The sequence below is a fragment of the Gymnoscopelus microlampas genome (assembly GCF_963454915.1).
Source record: "Gymnoscopelus microlampas genome assembly, chromosome: 7".
Lineage (NCBI taxonomy): Eukaryota > Metazoa > Chordata > Actinopteri > Myctophiformes > Myctophidae > Gymnoscopelus > Gymnoscopelus microlampas.
In genome coordinates, this window is record NC_139944.1 from 3,057,190 (window position 1) to 3,071,148 (window position 13,959).

The following is a 13,959-nucleotide window of genomic DNA, read 5'->3' on the forward strand; positions in this document are numbered from 1 at the left end:
GCTTACCCCATGGCCACGGACGTTAAAATTATGTACGATCCCTCAAAAATACCCGTATATTCCGTGTTGTTCAATAAAAAGCATTTTAATCCGATTGGCTGCCATTTTCGTATAGAGTTATAATGTGCAATACACCTCCCAACCGATAGGATCGCATAGTTGAAAGCTGATGAAAAGACGGAGAAAATGGCCGTCGATCGGATTAAAAGGCTTTTTATTGAACAATACTGAAGATATGGGTACTCAAGCTGGAACGTACACCATTTTAACATCCATGGCCTTTAGTTAAGCACTTCATATTTGAAATCTGATCGTTTATGACCTGGACGTTAGCGTTGTAAATGGAGCAATCCCCACCACACCCACCACACCATGTTGAACGTTCCTTTGCACATGCGCAAACCACATAGTCCCGTTTGGACTTTTTAGGGCGTTAGGGATTGATTGATTGAATTGATTGATTGAAATTTTTATTAGGCAAAAGAATGTAAAACAACACAGTTACATTTATAATGCTTTTGTCTAAAAGGTCCGGCCAAAAAAGTCCTTGCGGGCTTGTTTCCATTGGGGTCCTTGAATTAATTTCATAGACATATATAGTAGCAACCAAACAGTTCAAAAATCAACATGAGAATACAGAGGGAAAAAAAAAAAATACCATTATGTACAAAAAAGGTCATGAGAAAATAATGAAATATATACAAAACAAAACATGATCAAAATAAAATAAAAAGTATGTACAAAAAAGGGGGAGGGGGGGGGCAAATAACCAGGGAGAAATAACCAGGACTATATTTATGCTAAATAGTAAAGAAAAAGCCTTGTGATGAATTGCTGTAGCAGTAAAATAGAAACATCAACAGAATGAAGTGGTATAAGTGAAATTAAACTTATTTGAAATTAAACAATGAATTGACTTCATGTGCTAATGCAATGGTTCTCAAACTTTTTCGTGCCAAGGACCCCCAAATAGACACTTATTAGACCGCGGACCCCCATTTCAAAAGATAAGCCAGGGACCCCCATAAGAGAAGATTTTTACGGCTCTCTAGCAGTGATTTCAACCATTTTAATTTCAAGGACCCCCAGTTTGACATGCATTAGGCTACGGACCCCCATTTAATGGCATGTAGGTCTCTGGGACCCACATTCATATTGTAAAATCAATGTTAATTTAACTCTGAGAGTGTACAAATGGAACCAAATGGACCTGTTAGGGTCCATTTGGTTACATTTGTACACTCTCAGAGTTACAGACCCATAAGGGTCCATTTGGTCCCTGTCCATCATTTAGCTGGGGACCCCCTGGAACCCCCTCAAGTACCCCTGGGGGTCCCCGGACCCCACTTTGAGAACCAATGTGCTAATGGTTATCAGCGGTAGGCCTGAAAGATGACGGTCATGGACATTCTTCAACCTGGTGTGATGAATTGCTCAATTTACAACTGTAACGTCTACACAAACGTTCAGATTTCAAATATGAAGTGCTTACCTAAATGCCCAGGATGTTATACATGCCGACGTTTCAGCATGAGTACCCATATCTTCCGTATTGTTGGATAAAAAGCATTTTAATCCGATCGTCGGCCATTTTCGCATAGAGTTATAATGTGCAATACACCTCCCGACCGATAGGATCGCATAGTTGAAAGCTGATGAAAAGACGGAGAAAATGGCCGTCGATCGGATTAAAAGGCTTTTTATTGAACAATACGGAAGATATGGGTACTCAAGCTGGAACGTACACAATTATAACATCCGTGGCCTTTAGTTAAGCACTTCATATTTGAAATCTGATCGTTTATGACCTGGACGTTAGCGTTGTAAATGGAGCAATCCACCACACCCACCGCACTATGTTGAACGTTCATTTGCGCATGCGCAAACGACATAGTCCCGTTTGGACTTTTTAGGGCGTTAGGGAGAAATAACCAGGACTGCAAAATCTGACTTTTAGGGGAACCAGGACCTTCATAATCGGACGTTTAGGGGCTACTGACGGTTCTTCATTAAGTGACTAGTTGGGAGTGAGAATGTGTTGGTAGAATATAGTGTAGGATTTCCAGTGTTGGATTAGGCTAAAAGTCCTGTATTCAAAAGTACAAAAGTATTACAAATTTTACTTAGCAAAAGTAAAAGTACTTTTTCCCCCTTCTTTTAAATGTGTTTGCGTATATTTTTGAATAGCCTATGTATAAAATAGGGCATAACTGGTTAATATATGTTTTGTTATATAGTAATCTGTAAAGTAAATAGTAATTAAAGTTTTCAAATAATTGTAGTGGAGTCATAAGTACAATATGTGCCTTTGTAATGTAGTGGTGTAGAAGTAACAGTATTGCACATTGGAAATAATCAAGTCAAGTATAAAGAAAATAATTTTTACCTATACGTACAGTACTTGAGTAAATGTACTTAGTTACTTTCCACCATTACATAGGATGTGTTGTTATGTCTAATGGTTTTCACCTGTTTGAGGTCTGTGGAGCTGGAGCCGTCCAAGTTGATCTTCATCAGGTTGAAGGGGTTGGCTACGATGAGGAAGGGCTCCACCTCTGGAGAAAGTGAGACATTACATTAGAGTTGGCTCTCTCTCTCTCTCTCTCTCTCTCTCTCTCTCTCTCTCTCTCTCTCTCTCTCTCTCTATCTCTCTCTCTCCAGTACCGCGGGAAGTAGCCCCCCCCAGGTGAAAAAAAAAACTGGGGAAAAAACTACCTCCTGGAGAAATTTCACCCTCAACCTAAAAGGTCTCTCTCTCTCTCTCTCTCTCTCTCTCTCTCTCTCTCTCTCTCTCAATAAATAAATAAATAACATTGTATGTAGATGTATCACCAACGTGAAGCTGCTGTATTTACTGACTGAACTTTTTACGGGCGGATGGACAGACGAACAGAAAGATGGACAGACACACACACACAGACAGACAGACAGACAGACAGACAGACAGACAGACAGACAGACAGGCAGGCAGGCAGGCAGGCAGACAGACAGACAGACAGACAGGCCGGTGGTTCAGTGTGTGGGTGGTTTGGGCAGGCAGGCATACGGACGGACAGACAGAGAGACAGACAGACTTACCTTTTTTGTTGTGTGTTGGTTCAGTCTGGAGAGCTGATGAGAAACATAAAGAACTAAATGAGCTTCAAACAGCTGGTTGGTTGCAGTTTGCAGCTATTTATTTGACATTCACAGGGTGAATGAGGAACTACTGTATGATTTATATCAGAACTCAAATAAAATTAGATCTCCGCCAGGCTGGGTTGCCTACCCAGGGCTGTTTCAGTCGTGGGGTGTTGTTGTCTGCATGTGTAGCGCCCCCTATGGGTGTAAGTGTAATCACTTTTGGCTCTGTGTAGTTTAGAGGCTCCTAAATGTGTGATTCACATTTGGAGCTGACGGGGCGCTGTGTTCATGATTGGTTACATTTTGTGCAAAACGACCTTGAAAGGTAATCGTAGCCAATCGGAATAGAATCAGAAAGGTCTGGTGGATAAATCTTGTAGAGACTGGTAGCAAAAAAGTGAGTTTTGAAGAAAAGGTCAAATTATTGTACGCCATACAGTTCAAGAGTTATAGGGCAAAATGTAAAGCGGCCTGTTATAGGGCCACCATGGGGATGATTTGAAAAATGTGGGGTGAAGGTTCTTCCTTGGCCTACTACTGGAACCCGGGAGTGAGCGTGCAAGAGTTCATGCCGGTCGGTCCAGTGGCGCCTGAGATCAGCTGTTCACAGACATACAGACAGATGGACTCACGCAAGTTAAAACATAATCCCTCGCCTTTGGCTGTTCCCGTCTGGCAGGGATAATAACTGAATAAAAACATTAATATTACAGCATGTTCACATAAATTGAACACATTCAATACAGTTCTTAACGTTAAAGTCAACAACTGGCCGTCAAGTAGCCATTGATTCGAGCCAATCAGCAAGCAGTAGAGTTTTAAGTAGGAGAAGTGACGTGGGGTGGAAGTTTGTTCTGGTCATTTTAATTTGAACTGTCAAGAATCTACTGGAAAAACAAACTTTGATCTGGTCTGCCTCTAAACTGTTGCCGTCTGCGTCGCAGCTCCGTGGTGTGTGTGTGTGTGTGTGTGTGTGTGTGTGTGTGTGTGTGTGTGTGTGTGTGTGTGTGTGTGTGTGTGTGTGTGTGTGTGTGTGTGTGTGTTTGTGTGTGTGCGTGTGCACGCGCTTGCTCGCGACGGCTCGCGCCTTTGCTGATTGATTGATTGATTGATGTACTTTATTTAGTAAGACATGACAGTACATGGAAGTACAAATTCACAATACGAGGTCTACTAAACTGGAAGACTCATAAAAGCACTGAGCTTGTTTCAAATGAGTTCCCCACGCACACAAATCATGTTGACATATAAGAGACAGACAGATATACACACTACTATAGAATGTCATACAATCAGTTTACAGGTTACTGGTATGAAGAGTGAAAAATATGTACGAAAGCAGAAAGAGAGAGGGGGGGGTGGGGGGGGGGGGGGGGGGGGGGTAGGTCTTGGACAGGGGCCATCTTTCAATTGCAGCCTCCTGAAGGTGTAACTTTAAGGCAGTTTTGAAAGTGAGTAGGGTTCTGCACTCCTTTACTCCTTTTGGTAGGGCATTCCACATTTTTGATGAATAGCATGAGAACGAGTTCATTCCCTTTGTTGAGCCAAATCTGGGTTGAACATGATTTGTGGAGCTGCCTCTGGTGTTATGATCATGGACTTCATTAACATTTTGGAAGTATTTTGACAAATACAGGGGGATCCCAATGTTGTGGTGTATCTTGAAGACCAGGCCCATAGCAAGTTGCTGTACTCTGTCCTCAACCCTAAGCCATCCAATCCTAGCAAAATGAGCATAGGTTAGATGGGTTTTGTGATTGAGGCCAAGTAGTAGCCTTACAAGTTTGTTTTGGGATGTTTGGAGACTTGTTTTTAAGGCCTTGGAGGTGTTGTGATACCATGAATTGCATGCATAATCATAATGACCTTGTATGAGGGCCCCTTCAGAGTATTCTTACTGACTAGACGATCAATCCTCCACAAATAGCGTATTGTTTGGATGACCTTTTTGTTCACTTTTTCGGCGTTTTTGTTTCCGTAGAGGGTTGCCTCGAGGATAGAACCCAGGTAGGTAATTTCCTCCTTTCTTGTGATAACATCATCACCCACTTTGATCGTGAAACTCTCAGCCTTGCTAAGGTTAGGACTGGACCCAAAGAGGATGGATTCAGTTTTACCCAGGTGTAATGAAAGTTTGTTGTCGGAGAGCCAGATGCAGATCTTGTTGAGTTCAGTGCTGAGAGTTTTCTCAACCTGCAGCCTGTCCCTGTCCGAGACCAGCAGAGCAGAGTCATCTGCCAAAAGGAACAGTTTGCAGTCGCAAGCTGAAGACATGTCATTCACATATATCAGGAACAGTAAAGGTCCTAGTATACTTCCTTGAGGAACTCCACAAGTCACTGGGAGAGGAGGGGACTGGGTGCCGTTTACTTCCACCACTTGCTCCCTCCCTTCCAGGTAGGATCTCATCCAGTTTACTGACGTATCATCAAAACCTATTGCTTTGAGCTTATTGATCATAATTGGGTGATACTGTAACTGTGTGTTCGCGTGACGGCCGTGTTTGTGTGTGTGTGTGTGTGTGTGTGTGTGTGTGTGTGTGTGTGTGTGTGTGTGTGTGTGTGTGTGTGTGTGTGTGTGTGCGTGCGTGCGTGCGCGACGGCTCGCACTGAACTGTGTGCATTATGTGTCAAACAATGGGAGATGACGTTAACAGGTTTCGCGTTGCCAGGTTTCGCGTTGCCAGGTTTCTCGCGAGAAACAAGCAGCAAGGTGTCAGTGTTAGTCAGAGGTTAGTCAAATTATAGGAGGATGAGCCCCACCTGGACATGTTGATTGGGATATTATTAGTATTAGACTCCATACTAAGCTGTGTATAAATATATATGTGACCCATCTGTGTACCATGAGGTCCCCAGCTAAATTATTGACAGTTACAATAGGAACCAAATGGACCCTTACGAATCTGTAACTCTGGAGTGTACAAATGGAACCAAATGGACCCGTAAGGGTCCATACACTATCAGAGTTATGGGGGGCCTTGAAAAAAAAAGTTTTAGAACCAGTGCTGTAATGTAAATTCACACATTGAAGAGACCTATGGCCCTACCTTACCCCTTATGTCTAAACTTATAAACCATATTTTACTATATTATTTTAAAATAATTCAACTAGCCGATCTACATTGACACATTGTGAGCTTGTAGATCGGCTATTTGAACTATTTTTAAATGTTTTTTCAAAATAGTAGATAAGGGGTAAGGCGGTGTGCAAGATACTGCAGGGCCACTATTTTCAACCATGAGCATCACAACAAAACAAAACGTCAAAACAAACATCTTCCATGGTGTTCACGATGATGACAATATGCACTGTACATACGTAGCTGTTACACTGATTATAATTCACACAATATACATCTGTACATGTCAATGAATACACTATGACACGCACACACGCACGCACGCACGCACGCACGCACGCACGCACGCACGCACGCACGCACACACACACACACACACACACACACACACACACACACACACACACACACACACACACACACACACACACACACACACACACACACACCACATCAACCAACAAGTGTCATTCAAAGTTTTTTACCTGAGCTGAAGAGCAGAACGAACAACAATATCCCTGTTTGTTCCATTCTGAATTCACTGGATTCTCAACTGGAACTTCACCGATCTTCACCGACTGGTTCTAATTGTGACTGTGATCAACACTCGCTGTCGTCTGTGCGTTTATTAGTGACACGTCAGCTCATCTTATCTCTTCATCATGTGGTTTCACTTCATCAAGTGTGCTCCTCGGAGCATTATCCGCCAGACCAGGGTTGGCCCTAGGTGGCTACATTTTCAAAATCAATCATAGTCAAACGGAATTTGATATGAAAAATCTGACTCATACATCTTGATCACATGACTCCAGAGATAAAGGCCCTCATTTATCAAAATAATTGGCGTACAGCGAGATCACCGCAACTTTATCAATCTATTGATACAGCATTTATCAATCTATCATGACCTTGACTTCAGCATACTTGACTTCAGGCCCACTCAGATCTCACGTGAGGTCTGAGGCCGTGTAGACTTTTGACTTTGGCTGGTTCCATCTAGACCTGCGGAGCATCATTTTCTGACCATCTGACAGGCATCTGGATATAATTATGTATCCACTCCAAAATGTATAACACACTAATAAATAATCCCTATGAAAATATTTTATAACTTTATAAAATAAGGCATACATGGACATGCACGCCTATTTATTTCCAAGTGACAATGACATGCAATTAAAATCTAAAATAGCCTATTAGCAATTTTACAAGTTAGGTGCTTAATCATTCACTCATTTAAACAAACTGCTTTAACAGTCATTCAGATAAGATTGCAGATCTGGCTGCATTGGCTGATATACAAGCAGATATACAAGCTCAAAAGTGTTGCGATGTGACGCGTTGCGAGCTTATAGATCTGCTATTTTCAAAATATATGAGTGCATTTTCGGGAGTCAGGACCAGCGGCGACACTGTAATCTTTTCATGGACAGTGAGGTCTCCAAACCTATATACAGACGGTATACCATAATTATTCCCTCACGCACGTGCATGTTTCATGCAATGAAATAACCTCTTCCTTATATATATATATAAGACAGAGAGGGAGAGAGCCCCCCCCCCCCCCCCCCCACACACACACACACACTTCGAAATGTATGTCCTTTTCTGGCCCTCAAAATATCGAGTCAGGTGTCCCTGAGATTGACAGCGTCACAGAGCCACGGTGGCCCCGCCGACCGCATCCAAGCAAAAACACTCGGATCATCAAATGTTTCACAAATGTCTCGGATGGCTTTTGCCTTTTAATTGTCTTGTAGCCTGGTCAGTCTCCACTTGAGTCTAAACATATGGCCTCTATACCTTCTTCACTCTCGCTCGTTTTCACATCGTTGCTCAATCAATGACTGTGATGATCAATCATGTGCCATACCGTTGTATGGCACATGACTGCAGCACTGGTGGTGTTTTTTTTGGTTGCATTTCGTAATGTGTGTGACTGACTGGTTTTACTAATGTGGGAGAGCAGAGGTGTATGAGACGTTGTCAGTCTAACAAGCCGGATACAGCACACACATACTGATTAAACTAATGATTTGCCATTGTGTAGTTATGTGTGGAAGGTAACATCTCACATTTAATGTTGGTTTTAAAAACTACTGCTTTTAAGTAGCTGAGTAATGAGATATTTTATCATATATATGTGTGGGTTTTTTGAGTTTGTGTGTTTTATTTAATTTTATTTTGTGAATTCCCCATGCAGGATCTATGTGTGCTTCATAATAATGTGCACTCCGGGGAGGGGGGTCATCCTAAATACCCTGCACTAAGGCCAGTCATAACTACACTACTCCACTGGTGACACATCAGCTCATCTTATCTCTTCATCATGTGGTTTCTTGTTGACAGGAAGCTGAAGCTTCCCTGTCCTACTAGTGGGAGAGCTTAACAAGATAATCGAAACGAAGCGGATAAAAGCGCCAATTTTTTTATGAGGCTTCTTTAGGACCTACTGATGGATTCTAGCCGTGGGTACCAAACTTTATTTTGAAAAGTATCCATACAATTATCCATATCAATATCCATAAAAAAAAACAGGCTGATTCACTTTTTGGCCTATAACTCTTGAACCGTAGGTCATAGAATCAAAGATATATTTTTCCTGGACTCCTTGGATCACGACACAACTTCTCTTATAGGTCCCGCCCCTTTTCCGATTTCAATTAAATTAAATCCAATGTAATTTTATTAAATCCAAAATTCACACAAATCGGCACACACTGTGTCTTTGGTCATGTGATGTAGATGTATCAGTCCGATTTCTCATATTCCCCTCAGATTGGCTACGATTGGCTTCTAAAATTTGTACACCTGCATTTAAATGCGCTTGGCAGCCAACTCCCCTGCAATCAATTAGCTCGTCACTTCTCCTTATCCACATGACCAAAGACACAGTGTGTGCTGATTTGTATGAGTTGGACAACATTTGTAGGAGTAATAGCAAAATGTGTGTTTTGAAAATAACGAAAAATGGCGTAACATTTTGAAATCGGAAAAGGGGCGGGACCTATATGGGAAGTTGCGTCATGATCCAAGGAGTCCAGGGAAAAAATACTTTTTGTCCTATGACCTACGGTTCAAGAGTTATAGGCCAAAAAGTGAATGGCCTGTTTTTTTTAATGGATATTGATATGGATAATTGTATGGATACTTTTCAAAATAAAGTTTGGTACCCATCAGTAGGTCCTAAAGAAGCCTCATAAAACAATTGGCGCTTTTATCCGCTTCGTTTCAATAATGTAAAAAAATGGGGTTAAGCTTCTACACTATACATAGAGAGTGTGAGATATGAGGAGCTGCAGCATGAACACACACACACACACACACACACACACACACACACACACACACACACACACACACACACACACACACACACACACACACACACACACACACACACACACACACACACACACACACACACACACACACACACACACACACACGACCCTAGCAGGTGATTCTAAATCTGCGGGTCGGGACCCCCAGGGGGTACTCAAGTGATTTCGGGGGGTCCCCAGATGATTATCTTAAAGGACAACTTTGTTTTTTTTACAACCAAGGTTTATATTTTAGCTTGTAATTAAAGTTCAATCTGTCCTAGTGGAAATGGATATTCTCTGAAGTTTTCCTTGTGACATAATGTAAAGATTTACATATTTACGCACTCTATTGTGACATAAATGTAAGGTATAGAATATCCCTAAGTAAGAATATCATTCAGGGGTAATGTGGATCAAAGAGTTATTTGCAGGGGTGATCCTGAGACTAAAATGTCTGAGAAGCACTGAACTGAAGTGAGGGAATAATTCAACTTTTTCACACTGTGAGCTTGTACATCTGCTGTTTTTGAAATCTTTTGAAAAACCTTTAAAGTGTAATTATTTTTTAAACACAAATCTTCTCTTCTGGCCGTCCCTGGCACAAAACACTTTCAGATGGGGGTCCATGCAACCTTTCCAATTTACAGTGCAGCACATACCCGGCAAACTCAACGTAACTTCAGATTATCTCTTGCTGTTTCAGCCAGAGCTCCGAAGGGGGGGAGTGTGTGATGGCTGACTCAGCAGCCACACATAGACTATAATGTATGGTAACTCTTCCTTTTGGTTTATATATTTAGTGTGTTTATTTTAAGCTGGACATTATTAACAAGTTGAAATTACATAATTTATTGTTTGTTTTTCTATGAGTTTATTTGCATTTGATTTGACTGAGTTTCTTTGAGTTACCAGTTCTGTGGGAGGTGCTGACTAACATACATGGGCATGATGGGTCAGACCACTGTTAATACAAAAGGGGGAAAAGACAAAGACTACAATTGAAACACACTCAAAACCCCTGCCCCACCCCATGGTACAGAGGGACTGTGGTGCAGTCCAATTTCTCCAATTAGCTGTAGATCTGGAGCAGCTGATCCCCATTCCTTTGGCCAGCCCATAATGTCCATTTATATCAGCAGCCTCCCACAAAACTGGTATCTCAAAGAAAACTCATAAATGAACTCAACTAAATAATAGAAAACAACTAAACAATAAATTATGTCATTTCAACTGGTTAATAATGAACTGAAAATAAACACACTAAATATATAAAGCAAAAGGAAGAGTTACCATACATTATAGTCTCTATGTGTGGCTGCTGAGTCAGCCATCACACACTCCCCCCCTTCGGAAACAGCGAGAGATAATCTGAAGTTATGTTGAGTTGGCCGGGTACAGTATGTGCTGCACTGTAAAGCGGAAAGGTTGCATGGCCAGGTACCACTTTGTGATGCGGCGGCCATTGGTGTCTGTCATCTGCTGAATCCACTGGAGGGCTTTATGGTCAGTCTGGAACCCCTCACACTTCACGTTTCTCGCTTCACATTTCACGCTTCTCGCTTCACGTCGTTTCACGTCCCTCACGTCCATCACGTCCCTCACGTACATCACGTCCCTCGCGTCCTTCACGTCCATCATGCAAGAGACGACACAAGCCATTTACCAGGTCAGCAGCCTCACACCAACAACCCCCCTCACAACACACTACCAGTGTGGCGTGAGAATCCACAGGTTGGCCACGTCCATGCTGAGGTAATGACGTCTGGAGAACCCTCTGGAGTCTGGAGACACTGTTTCTTCGGCCTGTCGATCAGGTTCATCACCTGCCATGTGGGCCTGAACAATACCGGCCAAGTCTGCCAGTGTTGGCTCTTGGCTGATCTCCCCAGTGTCCCCTCCAGTGGCCCCAGAGTCTGGACTATCCTCATCCTGTATTGGTCTTGGTGGTCGTCTTGCTCCTCTGCCACGATTCATGGCTCATCAGGGTTTGGAAAAAATGTATTAGAAAAAAAAATAAACCTGTGCTCTCCACCGTTGTCCCACCACTGCCACCATCTGTCAGGGACCGAGTTGGTCGGAAGGAGAGACACAGGGAAAACTTTGTTGGTTTTAAAACATTGTTCTCTTTTTTTATTTCGTTGTTGAAAATAAATGGTTTAACAAAACAAATGTGCTCAACACAAAGGAAATTAAACTAGATAACTAAACAGACACTGGACAACACAACTGAACTGAAAACTGAACTAACCAGAATGACACAGGAGGTGGACATATATAGGGACGGGTCAGACCACTGTTAATACAAAAGGGGGAAAAGACAAAGACTACAATTGAAACACACTCAAAACCCCTGCCCCACCCCATGGTACAGAGGGACTGTGGTGCAGTCCAATTTCTCCAATTAGCTGTAGATCTGGAGCAGCTGATCCCCATTGCTTTGGCCAGCCCATCATGCCCATGTATGTTAGTCAGCACCTCCCACAAGGATAAGGATAAGGATAATTCCTTTTAACAGGTCGTTCATGAAAGTCCTTGCGGTCTTGTTTCCAATGAGAACCTGTGAGCAATTAGGGGTTAAGAGTCTTGCTCAGGGACAAATTTCATTTCATCGACACATATGTTGACATGGCCTGGAATCGAACCTGGGGCAACCAGGGCCTCTGGCTCCCCAGGCGGGCTCACTAACCATTCAGCTATGGCCGCCCCACAGAACTGGTAACTCAAAGAAACTCAGTCAAATCAAATGCAAATACACTCATAGAAAAACAAACAATAAATTATGTAATTTCAACTTGTTAATAATGTCCAGCTTAAAATAAACACACTAAATATATAAACCAAAAGGAAGAGTTACCATACATTATAGTCTATGTGTGGCTGCTGAGTCAGCCATCACAGGGTCCCTGGCACAAAAGATGTTCAGACCGGTCTGTTGATCTGTCTGTCTGATCTTTCGGTTGACCTGTCTGTTGACCACATGTTTTTGTCTGATGCACTTTTGTCCCAACAACAGTGTGTAAATGTTAATGTATGTTTTGTCATGTATACAGTGTCTCAGGTCGGAGTCGTCTTTGTAGCTGACCTTAGATTTAAAGGGACACTTCAACCAAAAAAAACGTTGTTTCAATGGATTAGTCACCAAGCACCAAGGTGAAAGGGTCCGCTAAAAAAAACCTGTTAAAACCACAAAAGTGCCGTCGCCGTCTAAAGCGGACTTGAACCACGAGAGGCACCGGCGGGCGAGTCGCCGTGCCGAGCATTATGAAGTCCCCCTAGTCAACATGTACCATCATGGGTTCCCCCTTCCAGTCAGACGTTTGACGTTTGGTCAAATCCGTCCCAAGAAGTCACCCGTTTGCCGCCTTGGGAGTGAGAATGCCTTAGAGAGAGAACAGAGATCTCTTTCAAATGAACTGACAATGTCAAGGCAACAATAACTTAGTCCTGTTCAACCAATAAGTGGACCAACTGAAAAGGGATTAAGTTTGGTTCCTTTAAAATGATCTATATGTGAAAAGGCCTTTTTGAAAATATACTGTACAGTCTTACGCTTATTGTTAAATACCGTCAGCTGTGACAGAACCACTTAAATAAACAGACAAACAAACAAACACTTTTTACTACAGTAAAGGGGACTATATACTAGGCCCCCTTCTTTTCTCCCTTTACACTAAATGTCTTTACCGAAAATAGCAGATCTTGTTGTGGATTTGTAGATCTGCTTTTTTCACTGCATGTTCTAACCACAACAGTGACGCTAGGGTTCATGTGGTTAATGTCACCTCATGGGACATACAAGGTGCAAACTAAAAACTCACTGCAGAGTTTTATAGGAACAAAGAAAGAAGAGATGAGACTGAAATGTGAATTCTCTACTCTGTGTAATGATTTTATGACCCGTCTGTTGATCTGTCTGTTAACCTGTCTGTGGTCTGTTGACCGCATGTTTTTGTCTGATGAACGTGGGGGTACACCGTACATGTCCCCTGTGGGTCGTGGACCAGTATTGGGCCGCGTGTTCTGTGTACGTTCCATTTAAAAAAGAGAGCGATGTGGCAGGCACTAGCTCCACGTGGCCGCTGAAACTAATTGGCCCAGCAGAGTGAGCAGGCAGAGCGCCCCCCTCCCTCTCGTCTCCTCTCGTCTCTCTGTGTTTCTGCTCACTGCTACGCTGCCTGGCAAAACTTTGCTTTAAGGCAAAACGTTCCTTTGGGGGGAGGTGGAGATTCCAATACGTTTAGGAAAATGTTTTGCGAAGAAAACTAGATAAGTGGATATCTTGCAGATCTGCTATTTTCACTAGTTTGGGTCCAAACATCTGCTTTCTCTATTTAGGTCTTGAGCTAAAAGATTTGGGAACCACTGCTCCAACACTAGAGGGTTTAAGTGGTTAAAACTAACTTATTTAACATCAAGCAATATTGAAAC